The 22,881-nt window shown below is 43.8% G+C and overlaps 1 protein-coding gene and 1 pseudogene across 1 annotated transcript in view; one reads left to right on the top strand and one right to left on the bottom strand.

Annotated features, from left to right (window-relative positions):
* LOC124613152 (peroxisomal acyl-coenzyme A oxidase 3-like) overlaps nt 1–22,881 on the bottom strand; it is a 323,979-nt gene that overhangs the window by 270,273 nt on the left and 30,825 nt on the right. The gene's annotated exons all lie outside the window — the stretch shown is intronic.
* Nucleotides 5,036–5,153, top strand: LOC124614244 (annotated as a pseudogene).

The following is a 22,881-nucleotide window of genomic DNA, read 5'->3' as shown; positions in this document are numbered from 1 at the left end:
ATTTTTCAGGGCAAGCTCCACAACTGCAGATCTCCGTAACCTGGGTTCTGCTGGCCAGAGAACCACCTCTTTTATTTTACTCACAGGCTCCTTGTTTTTCAGGACCAGAATCAGTGGCAACATCATCGAGGCATTTGGCAACTCATTTTATATGTTCTGGAAACTGGATAGTTTCATGTCCGTCTGGTGGCCATGGTGGCAGTATAACTGACACAATTTTCCAAACTCCTTCATCCACCTTTCACAGGGATTCGCTGAAGGGGAGAAAAGGGAGATAAAGACCGGTTTCACTCTGACAGTAGCTCAGATGCACGTACCACATGAGCTTATTCACCAGTTCCTCCAGAATCGCCAACAGCCACCTGGAGTCATCCAGAGCTCGCCTCTTAAATAGGATGACGTTCTGGATAATATAATACTGCCTGATGGCCATGTGGGATTTATCATGCCATTTCTCTTTGACATCACACAAGACTTCTTCCTTGTCTTGCTTCGGCCTGCTATTACCTATTGACGCAGTGACATAATTCTCAAATGCCACGTTCTGAAGGTATAACACACTAAAATTGTTTTCATCAATAGCGTTATCCTGAGCATGGGCGAGCCCAATAGGCATCCGAGATAGAGCATCAGCAATGATGTTCTTGTGCCCTGGAATGTACTCTATCATGAAGTGGTATTCCTGGAGGAACACCGTACGAGCCTACCATATTGATCTTGGCACTCATTAGGAATTGTAGTGCTTGGTGGTTGCTGTACACCCTAGTCGTGCACCTGAACAAATAGTACCAGAATTTCTTGAACACCAAGACAATCGCCGATCAGAGTGGTCGAGCAGTTCTAGGCACTTCAGTCTGGAACCGGTCGCAGGTTCGAATCCTGCCTTGGGCATGATGTGTGTCATGTCCTTAGGTTCGTTAGGTTTAAGTAGTTCTAAGTTCTAGGGGACTGATGACCTCAGATATTAAGTCCCATAGTACTCAGAGCCATTTGAACCCAGACAATCGCCAGGGCTTCAAGTTCCGTGACAGAGTAGTTCCGTTCACTCTGCGAGAGCACATGGTTGGCGAACGAGATAGTTTTCCAGGTGGATGGATCCTTTCCACCATCTGTCTGGAACAACACTGCTCCCAGCCCCATCAGTGAACTATCTGTCATCAGACAAAACTCCTGATTCAAATCCGGATGCACAAGCAATGGAGCATTAACCAATTTAATTCGTCAATTTCACTCTGTTCTTGCTCGTCCCACATCTGAACAGTGTTCTTACCTGTCAGTGCACTTGAAAGGGTTGGACAAAAGCCCCAAATAAACCCTGAGATGACACTTTGTCGTGGGCATCTTGCACTCCACAATCGCTGAAATTTTTTCGGTATCCAGATGAATCCCATCTGCCGACACAATATGACACAGAAACATTATGCTTTCACACCCGAACTGGGATTTGTACAGATTCACAGTCACCCCCGCAATTGATTTAGTACCTGGTTGTGTTCCTCCCACGACTTCTCTGGAATGAGAATGTCGTCCACATACTCAGTTACGGGGGCTTTTAGGTCGTCAGGTAATATGCTATTCAGGCCTCTTATGAAGGTGGCTGAAGAAATATACAACCTGAAAGGGAGACATTTAAACTGGTAGCAACTCTCATAGCAGAGGAATGCAGTGTATTTCCTGCAAGATGAATCGAGCATAATTTGCAAATAGCTGTGCCGGAGGTCCATGGATGACAAAACTTTCACACGGTGAAACCTTTGCAGCAGTTCCTCCAGTCCTTCTGGCCTATCTGTCTCGGACATGATGACCATATTTATTTGCCATGAGTCAAACACCAAATGCACGGACTTGTCCTGCTTTGGCACAATGAGTAATGGCGAGTTATAGGAACTCCTAGCTCGGCCTATTATACCATGCTCCAGCATCCTACTTATTTCGGCTTACACACTGCTCTTGTGCACCAGTGGGATGGAGTAGGGCTTAACAAAGAATGGAAGATGTTTGCATACTGTAAAGCAGTATAGAAACCATCAATTGCCCCCGGTGAATCCGAAAATACTTAGGCATGGCTTCTCAGAACGCGACACAGTTCCACACGATTTGCTTCCGTGGCTCCTGCACCAGCAATACACCTTTCCACAGCGCTCATTAAACATTGTTCCTGTCATGTTCATTAGGTTGTGAATCTAGGTCACTAATCAAATTGACCAAAACCTCCTGCCCAGTTCACGACTCAGTCCTAACGTGAAATTTCAGACAGCTCACCTCAGACTCCTTGCACAAAACACATTCCTTGAAAATTAGACTGACAGGGTTGCTCCCGGCAATGATAGTCATAACACCGCCAGCCATGTCAATTAGGGCATGGTAGGCATTATAAAGTCAGTCCTCAATATCATCACCACGCTCATTAGTGGCATCACAAAAAAATTGAATTCAAACTCGTGACCTTGACAGACGAAGTTTACTCGAGTCTGTACTTTAATTTTAACACTTTTTCCATATATCACGCCCCCTGACTGTGGTTCCTCCCACCTTGAAAGTTGGCTAACTCCCCATTTTCTCAGACATCTGAAACGCAGCCTCACTAATAAGTAAAAAGGGGCTGCTTGTATCGAGCACACATCTAACACTGACTTCCCAAATGTAAACAGACACGACTGGGTTTGCTGTAGGCACACCAATACTGTAGCCTTCCCTCAACAAATCTTCCCTAATATCGTCTTCCTCTACCAAATGCACAACAATATCATCAAAAGTACCGGTCTTCGTTAAGTTGACACCAACCGAGTCAGCCAATAGTCATTGATCCCTTTGATTAGGGGCATTTGGTGGATTGTGCTGCGGGTTTGCGGGACGAATTTCAACACCCAGTGGCGGACCACCCGTACTGTTTACAGCACTCCTGTTGTTGCTTGTTCGATAATTAGTCTGTGGTCGGTCATGACTACCATTCCTAGGTCCATTATAATTGCTCCTAAATCTCTACTCATTACCATATCTTCTAAACTCCCTGAGGTATCTTTGATTTCCTCTCAGCAAATGATGACCATTGGCATCGTTTGTTCTGCCCGTGTTCCGTGAGGAGTCGCGGCGCTGCCAACGATCGTGCACTCTGTAACTCCCAGGCAACCCATTATGTCTGGATTGCCACCTGTCTCTAGGGCTGCGGCTTCACTCGTGTGGCCACTGCTCATAGGTGCTCTGATCGTAACTCTGCATGGTGCCATTCGCATTGCACTCAAGTTGTAAAAGGAAATTGCTAAACCCCTGTACATCATCCTTACATCGTCTTGCAAGGATAAAATGCCGCAACTGCATTAGAATGTGGGCTACTGGACTAATGAAAGGTGGCTACAGGACCCTTTCAGAATAATAAAAAAATTACATTGCATTGCACACCTCAATAGAACCGTGTATTGCCTATTCAGGAATGAATTGTTATTAACCAGATGTCCCAACAAATCAGTTACATCTCAAGTGTCAGTACTGTCTCATGTGTTCTTAGATTTCCCCAGAAACCAAGCTAATCTTCTACGAATAATTTCCGCAGGTCCATAAGCATCATCAAGATGTTCATTCACCTGCAGCATGCGCTCGAGCATCTACACAGGGATGGAGAATTTCGACTGGTTTAATTCTGGTAGCATAATGAGTCCATGTTTTACACGACTCTGCGCTGCCACTGACAAATAGATCGACAGGAAGTGTTGACGAAACTCCCTGACTGTGTAGCAATTGTGTGCAATTGACCTCATCCGCGCCGCTGGCTCACCTTCGAGGTAGCCGCACATATACTCTATTTTGTGCACACTGGACCAAGTAGGAGGAAGGGAGAACTTGAACTGCTGTAACCAGGCCCACGGGTGAATCCCCATAGCCGAGTTATGGAAGACTTCAAACTTCCTCACCATCAGAAAATGTTTAAAGTCAAATTTGTGAGTTTTCCTTGGCAAACATTCCTGAGGGGATCCGCGCCATTCCCACCTGGTACTAGATCCGTGATCGTGACAATGATCAAATTCACCATCATTCCCGGAATCATCATCGGAATGATGGCCCTTTCGTTCATTTCTTTCAACTTCATGGGCCGTTAACCCTTTTAGGTGAAATTCTAAATGGGCCATGTGCTCACGTAGCCCTCGGTAACCCTACTTTGTTGTATATTTATTTCACACCGTCTGTGCGGACATTTCGTTATCAACCATATTTCGTCCACATCCGCTGATGACAAGGTAATCGGCTATTATGTACAACTGCTGCTGAATCTGTGTGACTATCACAGACTTTCTGCAGCAGACTATGCCACCATCTAGCAATATGACTCACAACCACATTCATTCAATCAGTTATGAAAAAAAAGAGAAACAAGGAAAAGAAAGAGAAATGCTAGTGAATGTGGGCTACTGGACTAATGAAAGGTGGCTACAGGACCCTTTCAGAATAATAAAAAAATTACATTGCATTGCACACCTCAATAGAACCGTGTATTGCCTATTCAGGAATGAATTGTTATTAACCAGATGTCCCAACAAATCAGTTACATCTCAAGTGTCAGTACTGTCTCATGTGTTCCTAGATTTCCCCAGAATCCAAGCTAATCTTCTACAAGGTATTGCTCTACCAGTTTTTCTTCCATTCTTCATATCAGTACTATGCAAGTGTGACTTTTTAAATTGATGGTTGAACAATATTCACATATACTAGCACCCACCTTACTTGAAGTTGGAATTATTACACTCTTCTTGAAGAATGAGGGTTTTTCCTGCGTCATTTATGCTATGCAGCGGTTATAACAATTTTCTCATCCCCAGAAAATGCGATCAACTCCATGTGCCTTGTTTTGAGTCAGGTCTTCCGTGCTCTGTCAAATACTAATTGTAGTACCACGTCTCACAATTCATCTTCACTGTAGGAAAATTATTGGGAAAAAGGATTTGGAAATGATAGGGGAAATATTATTTAAAGGGTTAAATGATTTTTTAAGATTATTCTGAAATATATTGTTGGATAATATATACTAGTTAAGAAAATGGCGGGCAACGGTCTTGCCGCAGTGGATACACCGGTTCCCATGAGATCACTGAAGTTAAGCACTGTCGGGCGTGGTCGGCACTTGGATGGGTGACCATCCAGGCTGCCATGCACTGTTGCCATTTTTTGGGGTGCACTCAGCCTCGTGACGCCAATTGAGGAGCTACTCAATGGAATAGTAGCAGCTTCGGTCAAGAATACCATCATAATGACCGGGAGAGCGGTGTGCTGACCCCGCACCCCTCCTATCCGCATTCTCCACTGAAGATGACATGGCAATCGGATGGTCCTGGTAGGCCACTCGTGGCCTGAAGACAGAGTGCAAAGAAAATGGCAGTGCACAAAGGGGTGTGCTGGAAGAGCCATGTGGGCTGGTTCTAATCCAAGAGCTAAAGACTACAGAAACATTAGAAATGAGCTAATACCTCTTAATCAATGAAGGTCGGGACCAGATGGATAATGGGTGGCTCACAACCTTTCTTTGGCATTGTTTGGTGGCATGGGAAAAATGCTTCAATGGCACATTTGGCAGCAAAGGAGGGCCAAAACGAATGGAGATGGGATAGTAATAAATTGGTCTGGTAGTCTGAGCACGCACTGCATCACACTGCCCTGTTTGCACTACACTGCACATAGTATTCTAATAGCTAATACCAGGGGCACCCGGTACTTTGTACTCCTGTAGTCAGTAGAACTGCCTCGAGAAGACACAGCTCAGGAAGGCAGCATGGAAAAAACGCAGTGGCACTCCTCTCAATAAATAGACTGCGACAGAACGGCGATGACAAGTGTGGGATAAGAGTTGTGCAGTTTGTGTACACCCCAGCAAAAATGCAGCAGATGACAACATGCGTCATGTGGTGACATGCAACGCAGCTGCTCAGCATGGCTGGCGACATTGTCTCATCAGAGTGGAACAAGACTGCTCAAGCGACAGCTCAGTGTGCTTAGCGTCCGGAAAGTGTGGCCTCTACATTCTCCTCCCCCCTCCCCCCCTCCCCCAGAGGAAGTGTCGAGCGAGGATGTTCCGAGGCTGGTTTCTGGTCTATGCAGTCCATTGTCTGCAGCTACAAATGGAGGTGAGGGAAGGAGTTGCCGCATAGTTCTCCCCCTTGTGAGAAGAAAACACCGGTGTTAACTGCACAGAGGGGTGCTCGAAGCTGGCTGATGGTGCTTGTTGTAGGGCTTGCACAGGCTGCTGCTGTGCTCTCCAGTGAACAGAGGGCCATGGGCAGCTCCTGCAGACGATGTTGGGAGTGTGTGAAGTAGTGTTACTGCTCCAATGGTGCAGGTGCTAGTGACAGTGGTGATGCAACTCTGTTGAGTGTGGGGGGCACTGTCTGTTTTAGCTGGAGGTTGCAGAAAGTGTGGTGCTGCGGCAATATCAGGGTGCCAGGAACTGGGAGGTGTGTCACTCACGTAGTTGTTTGTTGGTGGAGCAGAGGCAGCACTGACTGGTGTCGTGGAAGACACAGTGTCGGGGATGGCGTCATCTGGTGGCCTGTCAGGGACACCAGAGGGAATGCTGTCGGCCTGCTTCATATCAGATGCATTGTTGATGGTGCCATGGCTGGATCCAGTGGTAGGCAAGGGCAACTCTACCTTGACGGTGCAGTGCTCATCAGCTGGAGGTAGCTCTATGACATAGGTTGGCTTGGCCTGTGTGTGGAGATGGTTGTTGTGATCTCACACGGACAAATGGAGAATGTCTCATCTCCACATCACACCACCAGATGTGGGCCTGAATACTGAGGGCAGAGAGGTGGTCAGTATGCATCAAACCGAATTGTGTTGTGTGTGTATGCTGTAAGGTCATGGTGGGTGTAGGTACAGAGCACACAGTGTTGTTGTGGAAGTGCTGGTTGCAGTTTGGCCATGTAGCTCTGGAGCTGCTGCACGAAACATGGGATGGTGCTGTTAAGAGGGAGTGGGGTCACTTCCAAAAACTCGTCAGGAATGGTGAGTGGCTGTCTGTATACCATCTCGGCAGCCAAAGTTCCAAGGTTATTTTGAGTGCAATCTGCGGGCCTAGAAGTACTGGGGCAAGGGCAGCAGACCATTCGGAAGAATTTCATGTGAGGGCAGTTTAAGTGTGTGGTGAAACCATTCCACTATGCCTTTAGCTGCAGGGTGGTAGCTAGTGGTGTGGTGGAAATTGGGCCACAGGTGGCTACCAGAGATCAGAGAGGGCAGAGGTGCACTGGTGCCCACGATCTGTAGTCAGGTCATGTGGGCTACTGAATTGGAACCCCCAGGTGTGAACAAAGGTTGCAGCCAGTGTCAGCTGAAATGTCTGGGATAGAGGTGGCCTACAGGCAGCGAGTAAATCTGTCAATATTGTCAGCGGATTTCGATACCTGTTGGAGGAGGGTAGTGGGCTGACAATGTCGAGGTGGACGTGCGTGAACTAGTGCTGTGCTGGGGTAAAGGTGGCTGCAGGGGAGTGAGCATGCCATCTGAACTTGGCGCACTGGTACAGAGAACAGAACTGGTCTCAGATATTGCAGTCACATTGGATGCCCAGCCAGATGAAGCATTGTTTCATGAGGGTGGTGGAAGTGTAGATGCCTGTATGTGCAAAGCTGTGGACATGGTCAAATGCTGGTTTTTGGAAGGCAAGGGGGAGTAAGGGGCTGGGGTGATCATTGGAGCTGTCAGGTTGTGAAGGATCCATGAGGATGTCATGCCAGATCTTAAGGCTGGAGCCTGATGTGGATCTTAGCTGGTGCTTGAGGCCAGTGTCGACATACCAGAGTGTGTGGGCCAGGTCTGGGTCACCCTCTTGAGCAGTGGCCAAGGTATTGTAGTCTAAGGGTTGGGTGATGACACGGGAGTGGCTAAGGTATCTGCCACAATGTTGTTAATCTCGGTAACATGCCAGATGTTGATGGTGAACTGGGTTTGTCCAGGCACACGTCTGTCAGTGGTGGGAGGGATGTGGTGGTACATGTGGAGGGATGGCATATGCAGAGGGGCATGGGGAGGTTCGCAGGAGGGGGTCTCTGGCATGCACGAAGGGATGGCGTGTATGGAGGAGTGTGGGTGGCGGTTCAGGAGGGTGGAGGGGCAAGAGGTGGGTGGGGGTGCAAGCAGGATGCATCCATACAACCTAATGGGAACTGATTTCATGACCATTTAGGTTGTGCTAATTGGAATATTTAAAAAAGGAAAACCAGCAGGTTTCAGTAATGAGACCCCGTGCCTAGGTCTAGAGGGGGGTCACCAGGGTGCACGTACTTACACAGTGTGCTAGTTAAGAAAATGACAGTACGTGAAGGGGTGCACTGGAAGAGCCACATTAGCTGGTTCTAACATATTAACCCAAAAGTTAACGAATACAGTAACATTAGAAACGGGCTAATACCTCTTAATCGAGGAGGATCTGGACCAGATGGACCGTGGGTGCCTTGCAACTTTTCTTCGGTGTCATCAGGCACCATGGGGAAAACCATTTCAATAGCGCAATTGTCGGCAAAATAGCGCCAAACCAGCTGGGTATAATATGGTAATAGATCGGCATGGTAGTCCTGATGCACACTACACTTCACTGCATTGTTTGCACTACACTGCATGTAGTATTCCCATAGCTGATACTGGAGGGACGAACTGGTTGTCTAGCATCAGGCTTTGTACTCCTGCAGTCAGTGAGCTGCTTTGAGAAGACACAGCTCAGGAAAGCAGCATTGAAAAGATGTGACACTCCTTTCAATAGACAACTGTGGCAGAATGAAGGCAATGAGCATGGGATAAGAGTTGTGCCATTGGCATATACTCCGGAAAAAATGTGGCAGACGACAATGTGGGCCACATGGCATTTCACAAGCGAGCTGCCAAGCACAGTCAGGGATGTTTCCTCATGCCTCATCAGAGTGGAACAAGACTGGTCAAGCAACGATTAGGCAGTGTGGCTAGCATCCAGCAAACATGGCTGTCTGTCAAAGTTCTCCCCCCACCCCCTAGCCCCACCCCCACCCCCACCCCCACCCCCATCCCCACCCCGGCTGAAGTGCCCAGCGAGGGTGTTGCAGGACTAGTTTCTGGTCTACGCTACAGGTGGAAGCGAGGGAGGGATTCGCCATAAGCCTAGTCATCATTGTGTTTGGTGCCCAAGGTTTGTGTCAGTATACCATCATAAAGGCTGTCATTAGTGCAACTTTGATCCATTCTTTCCCCTTGGAAGCAATATAACAGAGTTCTAGCTCTTTGATGCAGTATAAAAGAACGAGTGTACTTGTCTTGGACAATTCTCATTACAACTCATACACAATCACAAACATAGATATTTATAAATACACTTCTGCAGATTGCTAGATACCTCTGTTTATTCACTTTCCTAAGAACTAACTGCTCTAGTATGTTCTTCTTTTAATATTTGACAGAGAATTCACCTGCAGTGATGTGTTTTCAGGATCACGTATCGTGTCGAGATGTTTTAACTTACCTTGCAGCTTGCTCCCACTCATTGTGCTGCATCGAATCCATTCATGTGTATATTCTCATTCATTTTGATGTTTTAGCATACTAGTTATTCAATTAGATATTCCCGAATGAGATTTTCACTCTGCAGTGGAGTGTGCGCTGATATGAAACTTCCTGGCAGATTAAAACTGTGTGCCCGACCGAGACTCGAACTTGGGACCTTTGCCTTTCGCGGGCAAGTGCTCTACCATCTGAGCTACTGAAGCACAACTCATGCTCAGTACTCACAGCTTTACTTCTGCCAGTATCTCATCTCCTACCTTCCAAACTTTACAGAAGCTCTCCTGCGAACCTTGCAGGACTAGCACTCCTGAAAGAAAGGATACAGCGGACAGAAAGTTTCATATCAGCGCACACTCCACTGAAGAGTGAAAATCTCATTCTGGAAACATCCCCCAGGCTGTGGCTAAGCCATGTCTCCACTGTATCCTTTCTTTCAGGAGTGCTAGTTCTGCAAGGTTCGCAGGAGAGCTTCTGTAAAGTTTGGAAGGTAGGAGATGAGATGCTGGCAGAAGTAAAGCTGTGAGTACTGGGCGTGAGTCGTACTTCAGTAGCTCAGATGGTAGAGCACTTGCCCGCAAAAGGCAAAGGTCCCGAGTTCGAGTCTCGGTTGGGCACACAGTTTTAATCTGCCAGGAAGTTTCATATCAGCGCACACTCCGCTGCAGAGGGAAAATCTCATTCTGGAAACATCCCCCAGGCTGTGGCTAAGCCATGTCTTCGCTGTATCCTTTCTTTCAGGAGTGCTAGTTCTGCAAGGTTCGCAGGAGAGCTTCTGTAAAGTTTGGAAGGTAAGAGACGAGATACTGGCAGAAGTAAAGTGGTGAGTACCGAGTGTGAGTCGTGCTTCGGTAGCTCAGATGGTAGAGCACTTGCCCGCGAAAGGCAAAGGTCCCGAGTTCAAGTCTCGGTCGGGCATACAATTTTAATCTGCCAGGAGGTTTCAATTATATATTGGTTATTGCAGCTGTAGTTTAGCATAGTTTGTAGTTGAGGAGCGTAATGGGTTGTAGCTCATGGCAAACATAGCATGAGATGTTCTTAAATTAAGTACGTGTAGCTAGTGGGACATAAAGTGTATGTATATTTGGTATAACTTGTTCTTTTGTTTGCTTAATAATCTGGTTGTACATAGTTTTTCCTTCCTATGTGTGTGTGTGTGTGTGTGTGTGTGTGTGTGTGTGTGTGTGTGTGTGTGTGTGTGTGTTTTCCCCCTCTTGTATATATTGTCTTCATTTTAGCATTTAGTTTCCTTTTTGTAAATATTCTCATTCCCCTTTTTCTATAACATTTCTTCCAACTATCTTAATCTATTTACTATGTTATCTACAAGTTCATGAAGAGTAGCAGTATTGGTGCTACATTAGGTCATTCAAATAGCCAGAATATTAGCTCACTCTTGAAGCTGTCAAGTGTGCCATATTCTTTAGGATAAAAATATACATAATTTGGTCCTTAGTGTTTAGACTACTTATTGATACTTAATACTACAGGTGAATGTGTTAGCACTAGCCAACAGAGCTCTAACTTCTACATTTACTCTCAAATGAATTAAGAAATCTTTATATGATTGGTCAGATTAATTGCTCTTTTAGTAGCACCTAGTAGCACTCGCCACTTCATAGGAAGCTGAACAGCATATTGCTAGTAGTTTGCAGTCCTGCGCATGTGTGAAATGATCACTGTGTTCTCATGTAACTAAGTGAGTAGTAGTGTCTGTGAGGGAGGTGGAGGAGGGGGTGAATGACCTTCCAAACTGTCCCCTTTACTGCTGCACTGTACGTTCAGTTCATAGCACACTGGGAATGTTTAGCTTTTCAAATTGTGTTACAAATATAAATTCTCTTACAAACTAATTTCTTTCAAATCGTCTTACTTTACATAATATTTACACCTCAGTCCATGTACAAGTGTGTATTTTTACTTGGTTCCTTCACCATCTTCCCCTATATACAAGTTGCTAAGGTGTGTAATAAATGTCATCCTAACAATAAATTTTTCTTTTTATGTTCATCTCCATATTTTGCCTTAATGTGTGATTTCTACATATGCTAATTGCTAGTTTTGGTTCAATGTTTTATTGATAGTGAATGTGTTCATAACAACAGTCCTTGCCCGACATGAAAGTTGGTCATTCTTCTTATCATACTGCACCTTCCTGTATTACGCATTTTTTCTAGAGCTATCAACTCTTGCCATACCTTTGCTTCCAAAGGTATAGTTATTTTTTCAGATGATTTTGGTAAATGCTTGACGCTTTCACCACCTTCAAGCCTGTCAAACATTAATTCAGCAGGTGTGTATCCTGTGGATAAGTGAAGCAAATTGTTTAGTATTTGTTCAAAAGGTGTTATGTACTCTATCCATTTACTGTCTTTAATGGGATGTATGTTCTGATGAATCTCTGATGAATTCTCAAAATACCTGCCTCTGGTTGGAATTTAGATCCAAAAATATGTTTCATACCATGAACCATGGACCTTGCTGTTGGTGGGGAGGCTTGCGTGCCCCAGCAATACGGATGGCCGTACCATAGGTGCAACCACAATGGAGGGGTATCTTTTGAGAGGCCAGACAAATGTGTGATTCCTGAAGAGGGACAGCACCCTTTTCAGTAGTTGCAGGGGCAGTGGTCTGGATGATTGACTGATCTGGCCTTGTAACACTAACCAAAACGGTCTTGCTGTGCTGGTACTGCGAACGGCTGAAAGCAAGGGGAAACTACAGCCGTAATTTTTCCCGAGGGCATGCAGCTTTACTGTATGGTTAAATGATGATGGCGTCCTCTTGGGTAAAATATTCCGGAGGTAAAATAGTCCCCCATTCGGATCTCCAGGTGGGGACTACTCAAGAGGACGTCATTACCAGGAGAAAGAAAACTGGCATTCTGCAGATCGGAGTGTGGAATGTCAGATCCCTTAATCAGGCAGGTAGGTTAGAAAACTTAAAAAGGCAAATGGATAGGTTAAAGTTAGATATAATGGGAATTAGCGAAGTTCGGTGGCAGGATGAACAAGACTTTTGGTCAGGTGAATACAGGGTTATAAATACAAAATCAAATAGGGGTAATGCAGGAGTAGGTTTAATAATGAATAAAAAAATTGGATTGCAGGTAAGCTACTACAAAGAGCATAGTGATCGCATTATTGTGGCCAAGGTAGACACGAAGCCCACACCTACTACAGTAGTACAAGTTTATATGCCTACTAGCTCTGCAGATGATGAAGAAATTGATGAAATGTATGATGAGATAAAAGAAATTATGCAGGTAGTGAAGGGAGACAAAAATTTAATAGTCATGGGTGACTGGAATTCGAGATTAGGAAAAGGGAGGGAAGGAATCATAGTAGGTGAATATGGATTGGGGGAAAGAAATGAAAGAGGAAACTGTCTGGTAGAATTTTGCACAGAGTGTAACTTAATCATAGCTAACACTTGATTCAAGAATCATAAAAGAAGGTTGTACACATGGAAGAATCCTCGAAATACTAGAAGGTAGATAGATTATATAATGGTAACACAGAGATTTAAAAACCAGGTACTAAATTATAAGGCATTTCCAGGGGCAGATGTGGACTCAGACCACAATCTATTGGTTATGAACTGTAGATTAAAACAGAAGAAACTGCAAAAAGATGGGAATTTAAGGAGATGGGACTTGGACAAACTGATTAAACCAGAGATTGTACAGAGTTTCAGGAAGAGCATAAGGGAACAATTGTCACAAATGGGGGAAAGAAATACAGTAGAAGAAGAATGGGTAGCTTTGAGGGATGAAGTAGTGAAGGCAGCAGAGGATCAAGTAGGTAAAAAGATGAGGGCTAGTAGAAATCCTTGGGTAACAGAAGAAATATTGAATTTAATTGATAAAAGGAGAAAATATAAAAATGCAGTAAATGAATCAGGCAAAAAGGAATACAAACGTCTCAAAAATGAGATCGACAGGAAGTGCAAAATGGCTCAGCAGGGATGGCTAGAGGACAAATGTAAAGATGTAGAGGCTTATCTCACTAGGGGTAAGATAGATACTGCCTACAGGAAAATTAAAAAGACCTATGGAGAAAAGAGAACCAGTTGTATGAATATCAAGAGCTCAGTTGGAAACCCAGTTCTAAGCAAAGAAGGGAAAGCAGAAAGGTGGAAGGAGTATAGATACAAGGGCGATGTACTTGAGGACAATATTCTGGAAATGGAAGAGAATGTAGATGAAGGTGAAATGGGAGATACTGCTTGAAGAGTTTGACAGAGCACTGAAAGACCTGGGTCGAAACAAGGCCCCGAGTGTAGACAACATTCCATTAGAACTACTGACAACCTTGGGAGAGCCAGTCCTGGCAAAACTCTACCATCTGGTGAGTAAGATGTATGAGACAGGCGAAATACCCTTAGACTTCAAGAAAAATACAATAATTCCAATCCCAAAGAAATCAGGTGTTGACAGATGTGAAAATTACCGAACTATCAGTTTAATAAGTCACAGCTGCAAACTACTAACACAAATTCTTTACAGACGAATGGAAAAACTGGCAGAAGCCAAACTCGAGAAAGATCAGTTTGGATTCCGTAGAAATATTGGAACACGTGAGGCAATACTGACCTTACGACTTATCTTAGAAGAAAGATTAAGGAAAGGCAAACCTACATTTCTAGCAATTGTAGACTTAGAGAAAGGTTTTGGCAATGTTGACTGGAATACTCTCTTTCAAATTCTAAAGGTGGCAGGGGTAAAATACAGGAGGCGAAAGGCTATTTACAATTTGTACAGAAACCAGATGGCAGTTATAAGAGTCGAGGGGCATGAAAGGGAAGCAGTGGTTGGGAAGGGAGTGAGACAGGATTGTAGCCTATCCCAGATGTTATTCAATCTGTATATTGACCAAGCAGTAAAGGAAACAAAAGAAAAATTTTAGTAGGAATTAAAATCTATGGAGAAGAAATAAAAACTTTGAGGTTCGCCGATGACATCATAATTCTGTCACAGACAGCAAAGGACTTGGAAGAGCAGTTGAACGGAATGGACAGTGTCTTGAAAGGAGGATATAAGATGAACATCAACAAAAGCAAAACAAGGATAATGGAATGTAGTCAAATTAAGTCAGGTGAAGCTGAGGGAATTAGATTAGGAAATGAGACACTTAAAGTAGTAATGGAGTTTTGCTATTTGGGGAGCAAAATAACTGATGATGGTCGAAGTAGGGAGGATATAAAATGTAGACTGGCAATGGCAAGAAAAGTGTTTCTGAAGAAGAGAAATTTGTTAACATTGGGTATAGATTTAAGTGTCAGGAAATCGTTTCTTAAAGTATTTGTATGGAGTGTAGCCATGTATGGAAGTGAAACATGGACTATAAATAGTTTGGGCAAGAAGAGAATAGAAACTTTCGAAATGTGGTGCTACAGAAGAATGCTGAAGATTAGATGGGTAGATCACATAACTAGTGAGGAGGTATTGAATAGAATTGGAGAGAAGAGGTGTTTGTGGCTCAACTTGACAAGAGGAAGGGACCGGTTGGTAGGACATGATCTGAGGCACCAAGGGATCACATATTTAGCATTGGAGGGTAGCGTGGAGGGTAAGAATCGTAGAGGGAGACCAAGAGATGAATACACTAAGCAGATTCAGAAGGATGTAGGTTGCAGTAAGTACTGGGAGATGAAGAAGCTTGCACAGGATAGAGTAGCATGGAGAGCTGCATCAAACCAGTCTCAGAACTGAAGACCACAACAATAACAGCCATGAGATTTAATAAATTGTTTCCATTTAGATCTTGTTAAATTGATAGCATTATCAGTGAGTCTGGCTTTTTGCTTGCCAACTTGGACAAAATTATTTCCTACTATTCTCTTTATGATGGGTCCTGGCCTAAAAATTTTATATCTTCCCATGAAAATTCAGATTTTTTCAAGTTATCAGTAATTTCATATTCAGAGAAACTTTCTATGACTTTCCTGAGTATTTGTACATAAGCTTCCCACATGGACGTGGTGATAAGATCATCAACATACACAATGACTTGATCTGAAAGTTCTGCCCAAGTACTCTGTCTAACACTGCAATAAATACGCTGGCACTCACATTAAGGCCAAATGACAGAATGCAAAACTGGTAACTTATACGTTGCGCACAAAGGCAGTACACTGGTGACTTTCAGGATGAAGTAAGATTTGCAAGTATGAGGCTGTGAGGTCAAATACTTAACTCTGTGAAATTGTAACAACTGCGCTTCAGTATTCTCTGGTCTGGTTCTTACAGGCATGATGATTTTATTTATTTTCCTTGCATCCATGACAAGGTGAACTGTACCATCAGGTTTGACTATCACTAAAATTGGACTGTGTATGGTGAGTGTGATGGTTCAATTATATTTCACTTAATCATCTCTTTCCTGACAGCCTCCTTTTTAGTCCATGGATTGTGTATAACATGCAACATATGGATATACCTTCATTTGATATACATACCCCTTTATTACACTGGATTCATATGGCTATACCTTAATTTGATACTATTATCCCTTTATTACATTGGATTTTTCTTCAGAAATGTGTGAGAATTAAGTTTGTTCTGCAGCTTGTCAAAGTGCAGACCAACTTTACAAAATTAAATTTACCACTGCGCCAGTGTCTAACACAACCTGTACGTTTGTGTTGACAATTTTGCAATTATACTAGCTTGTACTTTGTTCTCTAATTCTTTAATATTACCTATGTCTTCATCTTTATAAAGATCATCCCTCATATCATTTTCCTGACCATATCTTACAAAATAGCTGTTAAAAGCCTTATGCCCCAATTTGCTTTCACAGTCACTGGTAGGGGCCTTGGCCCAACCGATTACTCACATCAGCCATGTGTATTGTAGGTTCAGAATAATTCCACATACAGCCTTGTATTTGATTGGGGGCAGAATGACCCTGTTTTGGGTTTCTCCTGTTTCTGTAACCACTACTATTATTGTAGTTACATAGTGGTTGATTATCACTATTACCAAAATTTTGACGTGTGTTTCTGTTCAGGCTGTATGCATTATTTCATCCATTCTGGTTATTACGGTGTTGAGAACCATGATTTTGTTGATTTTATCCCCTGCCTTTATGGCCTCTGTTACCATTTATTTGGTTGTTTTCAAAATTATGGTTCTCACTATACCCCTGTCATGGTACCTATGGATGGTACGCATGTTGTGCGTTACCATATTGGTAGCATTGATTAATACCATTAGTGTTGTTGTAGTCTCCCCACTGTCGTTATTGCCACTATTGTTGTAGTTGTTAATATTTCCATTTACAGGCATGCCTGACTGATTACAATCATAATCATTAGTCGCACATGCATCTAATGTGGCGCCAAAGTTGTGGCTTACTGTAGTGGCAGCATGAGCTACTGTTCACACAGGAAGCCCCAAGTTCTACGTAGTTGCGCAGCTTTTAATATGGCGTCAGCTGAAATCATATGTGTGGGTATGAATGTTATAGTGCAGGTTATGGCCTTACAGCTGTGCCAAGAGTTAAATTCAAGGAAAACGAAACCCAAATGTTGGATCCGAAAATAGATTTTACACATGGATAAATGAGGGGGAACAAACGCATTTATGAAAGAAATAAATCTGAGAGACAGAAATGCTGTCTGCAGTGGCAAACAAACCAACAGCTGACACGTAAATATCATCTGCAGACACACCACTTTTCCAAGATTTTAGAGTCATACTGTATTCATTGATATAGGCATTCAGAGTAACTAGTTTTTAGCTTTAACAGCTGCCACATCACACTCTGGAGCTATTTCTTGCATATGATCCACAGTTTATAATTTGCTTGGTCTCATAAATTATGAAGTTAATACGACTTGCTCTTTTGGCTACAAATGTTAAGTTTATATATTCATTCAAAAAATCTTTTAAGACTGTGAGCTACAGGGATATCTCATTAGTTTGCAAACGCACACACACACACACACACACACACACACACACACACACACACACTCTGTTGCTGCAGAAAAGATGTGAAGGTGTACCTGCTGATCATTGTTTTCACTTTCTTCAGAAAGAAAATAAAAGGTACACAGAATTTCAATTGACTGTAGCAGCAATTACAGTACAATAACAGTGCCAGAATGCTTGTGTTTCGAATTACTGCCTCCAGGGAGTAGTGGTGGTAGGAAAGTGGCACAACAAAGTACAGTACTGTACCTCATTTACATAAATAACTTGACAGAATATAGTTCATGAAGTACCAATATCAAATGTCTATTTGGTCTACTACAAGCAAAAAGTTTTATCTCAAGAAATAGTTTCACATTTCGGCAACTGACCTTGTACGCCAGTACGAAACATTCAGGAATGTTATCCAATGGGACCTTGAGTTTTTACATCATACCATAACTAATGTGATCTACACTTTGGAGATAACGAGAGCACTACAGATCTTACTATACAACTCCCATGCCATTCAGTTACATATTAACACCTTCCACACTTCCACACATATTAACACCTTCCACACTCTGCTAGGACTACAGCATAAGCTTAGCCCTACGTTAATGCCTGCAGAAATGCTCCTGCAAACTCTGGCTAATGTTTCGTTTCATCTGGCATCACCAATGCAAATGTTTTACCCCGTATGGGAATCTTCGCTACCCCATTATTATGCTACAGTACATCTTGTGTGAACTTCTCAAGGACCGTGCGCACAGATTTCTCTACCCATCACTTGCGCCAACTGCGAGTTTGAATGCAACCGATTACACACCTTTCCAGTTACTTCGGTTGCCCTACGAAAGCAAGTGACTTGGCAAACTAATGATATCTTAGCTATTAGCAAAGATCGCCAAAGACATTCTGTCATGCAGCTGACTGACCTCCATCAGTGCCTTCACACTAATTACTATATGTGTTCAAACTTATCCATTCATACTGGAACTAAGGACTGTGAGTTGGCCTTGTTTTTATAGGAAACAACCCCCCCCCCCCTGTCCTTGTATATAATTGACCTTGCGTGAGCCTTGGTTTAAACCGGTAGGGGATAGTTTATTATATTTTGTACCTCAAACATCTACAATTGCTTTAATATGCTATGACCATGTCTTCGTGTCTCAGACGTATCATTTCGCACTAGAAAACAGTGGATTACTGTTCAACATGTCCACCTGTGATTTAATAACACCTACTGTCAAACTGTCAGCACACCTAACACAAGTGGAAAATTTGAGCCTTGGACCCCTTTTACTTTATTTACCTGAGGTACCCGTGGTACTACCATCACTCAATAGTGTACCCAGGCTACCCAACGAGTCCGATGCTCGATTACTTCAGTCAATTGAAGAATTATTAGCTCACAAAAAGGGCCAAATCGCCCTGGATCGAGCTGTTGCTCACAAAGCTACCTGGTGGACACAGAAACAATTGTATACGGTTACTCTGCCTAGTGCCCTGACTGTTCCAACCCTGATTGTCGCAGGAGCTGTTCTCTGGTGCCTGTATAAGAAAGGATATTATAAACACATTAAGTCAACACAACCAACTGTCCACGAGGCACAGCCCGAGGGTGAATTTCGACAAGAGTAATGTCAGGCATGGTCTACATAGTGAAACACACTCTTTAACTGAAATAAAGTTTGTATTGTCCTATGTTCATTTACTACTACAGTTATCATGTATCAATGTATCTAATCATGTAAACTATTGGGAAAGATAGCTACTGTTCTAGCATTGTAATTATCTTTTGGGGTCTAATATTTTGGGTAAAGATACTAGGGATGACCACTGAATGTAGGAAACCTTAGTTTATTTGCTACTGAAGCCCACCCCTGCAAACGTTACTGATACAATCCCTGGGGGAGTGTTTCAGTACCTGCCTACACAATAAGCAGCTGCCACCATGTCCCTCCTTCCCACCGCCCCATCTGAAGGAACGACAGTGTATCCAACACTGCGCGGCGCTCTGTGCTGCCTCGCTCTCCGTCAGTGGCAAATGGGCCACCCCATCACAGAGCCACATCTGACTCAAAGATTCTCACTCTGTTTATTTTTCAATGATTGTCTGTATTATATGTGGAAGATATACCATCAACAGTTAGAACTTTAACTCTATTGTGTTTAACCAACTGCAATCAGTGTCCCTACACAGAAGCAAATGCCTTTTATGTTACATTATGAACATGTTTTAACTTTCTATTATGTGTATATGAAGCTATTTTTTAGGTTGTTAGTGTTTCAATAAGTCTTTAATTATTATTTTGAAGCTATTGACCATAGAAACTACCTCTCAGTTTGAGAATTTCAATGTTTTATCTAATTATTTACTATCTTCATATTCTGTTTATGTTAACTATGTTTGTCAATTGAATACTTTTATTTTGTGGAATTAACTTATTTGTTACAATTACCACCTTCATACACTCCTGGAAATGGAAAAAAGAACACATTGACACCGGTGTGTCAGACCCACCATACTTGCTCCGGACACTGCGAGAGGGCTGTACAAGCAATGATCACGCGCACGGCACAGCGGACACACCCGGAACCGCGGTGTTGGCCGTCGAATGGCGCTAGCTGCGCAGCATTTGTGCACCACCGCCGTCAGTGTCAGCCAGTTTGCCGTGGCATACGGAGCTCCATCGCAGTCTTTAACACTGGTAGCATGCCGCGACAGCGTGGACGTGAACCGTATGTGCAGTTGACGGACTTTGAGCGAGGGCGTATAGTGGGCATGCGGGAGGCCGGGTGGACGTACCGCCGAATTGCTCAACACGTGGGGCGTGAGGTCTCCACAGTACATCGATGTTGTCGCCAGTGGTCGGCGGAAGGTGCACGTGCCCGTCAACCTGGGACCAGACCGCAGCGACGCACGGATGCACGCCAAGACCGTAGGATCCTACGCAGTGCCGTGGGGGACCGCACCGCCACTTCCCAGCAAATTAGGGACACTGTTGCTCCTGGGGTATCGGCGAGGACCATTCGCAACCGTCTCCATGAAGCTGGGCTACGGTCCCGCACACCGTTAGGCCGTCTTCCGCTCACGCCCCAACATCATGCAGCCCGCCTCCAGTGGTGTAGCGACAGGCGTGAATGGAGGGACGAATGGAGACGTGTCGTCTTCAGCGATGAGAGTCGCTTCTGCCTTGGTGCCAATGATGGTCGTATGCATGTTTGGCGCCGTGCAGGTGAGCGCCACAATCAGGGCTGCATACGACCGAGGCACACAGGGCCAACACCCGGCATCATTGTGTGGGGAGCGATCTCCTACACTGGCCGTACACCACTGGTGATCGTCGAGGGGACACTGAATAGTGCACGGTATATCCAAACCGTCATCAAACCCATCGTTCTACCATTCCTAGACCGGCAAGGGATCTTGCTGTTCCAACAGGACAATGCACGTCCGCATGTATCCCATGCCACCCAACATGCTCTAGAAGGTGTAAGTCAACTACCCTGGCCAGCAAGATCTCCGGATCTGTCCCCCATTGAGCATGTTTAGGACTGGATGAAGCGTCGTCTCACGCAGTCTGCACGTCCAGCACGAACGCTGGTCCAACTGAGGCGCCAGGTGGAAATGGCATGGCAAGCTGTTCCACAGGACTACATCCAGCATCTGTACGATCGTCTCCATGGGAGAATAGCAGCCTGCATTGCTGTGAAAGATGGATATACACTGTACCAGTGCAGACATTGTGCATGCTCTGTTGCCTGTGTCTATGTGCCTGTGGTTCTGTCAGTGTGATCATGTGATGTATCTGACCCCAGGAATGTATCAATAAAGTTTCCCCTTCCTGGGACAATGAATTCACGGTGTTCTTATTTCAATTTCCAGGAGTGTATTTTAGTTTATATTCTGAAACTGATTCCACTATGTAGCAACGAGTTTAACATTTGCCAAACAACACAAACAGTTACACATTTCTAGAGACACCTGTAACCTTCAAAAGATCAGTGCTGATTCAGTTCAGCCAGCATCTACACTTCTGCTACACCGAGTTTAGTATTGCAAGTATATATGATTAACAGAATCTGTAATACTTCATTCCAGTGCTATGAAACTTTTGACATACTTTTAATTTGTTGTGCTAAGATTTGCATTCTGATACAGTAATGATGATGGGAAATTATTGTATTGAATTATGTGTGATAGGATCAATGTCTCTAAATGTTTTACGATTTTGATCACTGAACTGACAACAATCTTCCTGTATAATATCGTTTTTTTTTTTTTTCTTTTTCAAAGGGACGTTTTTATGTTGTTGTAAAACCACTCCAGCATACATAGATGTTTTTGTAAAACTTAGATTCAACCCTCCCCCATTTTTGCAAATATTAGCACACCTGACCAAGGGAGCAAATTGTTTTCTTTTATCAATGAGCAACAAGTAATTTTCACCATAAAACCTCACTCCCGCCGAAGGGGAAGGAGATGTACAGGTGCTGACAGATTTGAGGACGGGAGTCCTTTATTTTCAATAAAATAAAAGGGAAATTTTTTTTTAATGTGTGAGCTATGGATGGCAATGGATCTTCACAAAGCCGCGCACGGGCCCTGGGTTGGCAACACATCAGATTTTTCCAGTATGTGCCACTATCCCACGGCTTGTTCACATGCTCGATGAACAAACAACCTTTCTGCTGACGGGGTGTTGCTTAGGGAAGCGTTGCTTGCCTAGGCAGAGCTCCTACAGCAGCCAATCAGAAAGGTCCAGGAGATCACGTGTGAGTGCACACCGCGCTGAGCTGCACAGATGAGGCATGTGGATCGCCCTCTTTTATTGACAGGCCCCCGACGAGATCAGACGCATTGGCCGGTTGCTCTGTGCACTTTTCGAGCCCCGGCTCAATCTGTTTGCCGCTTAGGGCCGCTAAACTCACATAATGTAGACCGGCTAGGTCAATCAGTAAATGTTTTCTCAATAAACGGGAGGCAGTTTGCCAGCCAGAGTTGAAAAATTAACACTTGTTCTTTTTTAGACCCCACTTCCACCTCAGCCACGTCCTGAGATGCACATTGGGTTTTGCTTCTGTAATTAAATGGTGCCAGTTTATACTGGACAGTGAGGCATTGAAAGTGTTTAGTTTTTCTTTTGGCACCATTCTTCTGCGAAAAACGTAATTCAGTTGCTATGTATTTGTCTGTTGGTTACCCAGAGTCTTCATTTGTAGTTTCATGACTAGTGCACCGTTGTCTGCTATCACTGCATCAACTACATTTATTTTGTAACTCCAGGTATCCATATTTGTAATAATGGTGTCAAGGCAGACATTACCTCTAGTTGAAAGTCTGTTTGCTATAAAGAGACCATAACTACTTACTGAATTCTTTTGTACTACTTTCATGTATGTCTACATTAATATCACCACACAGTGCAATTTTTCGTTTATGG

Source organism: Schistocerca americana, chromosome 4 (genome assembly GCF_021461395.2).
Source record: "Schistocerca americana isolate TAMUIC-IGC-003095 chromosome 4, iqSchAmer2.1, whole genome shotgun sequence".
Classification (NCBI taxonomy): domain Eukaryota; kingdom Metazoa; phylum Arthropoda; class Insecta; order Orthoptera; family Acrididae; genus Schistocerca; species Schistocerca americana.
Note: the sequence above shows the minus strand (reverse complement) of the source record. Positions and strands in the feature narration are given on the sequence as shown.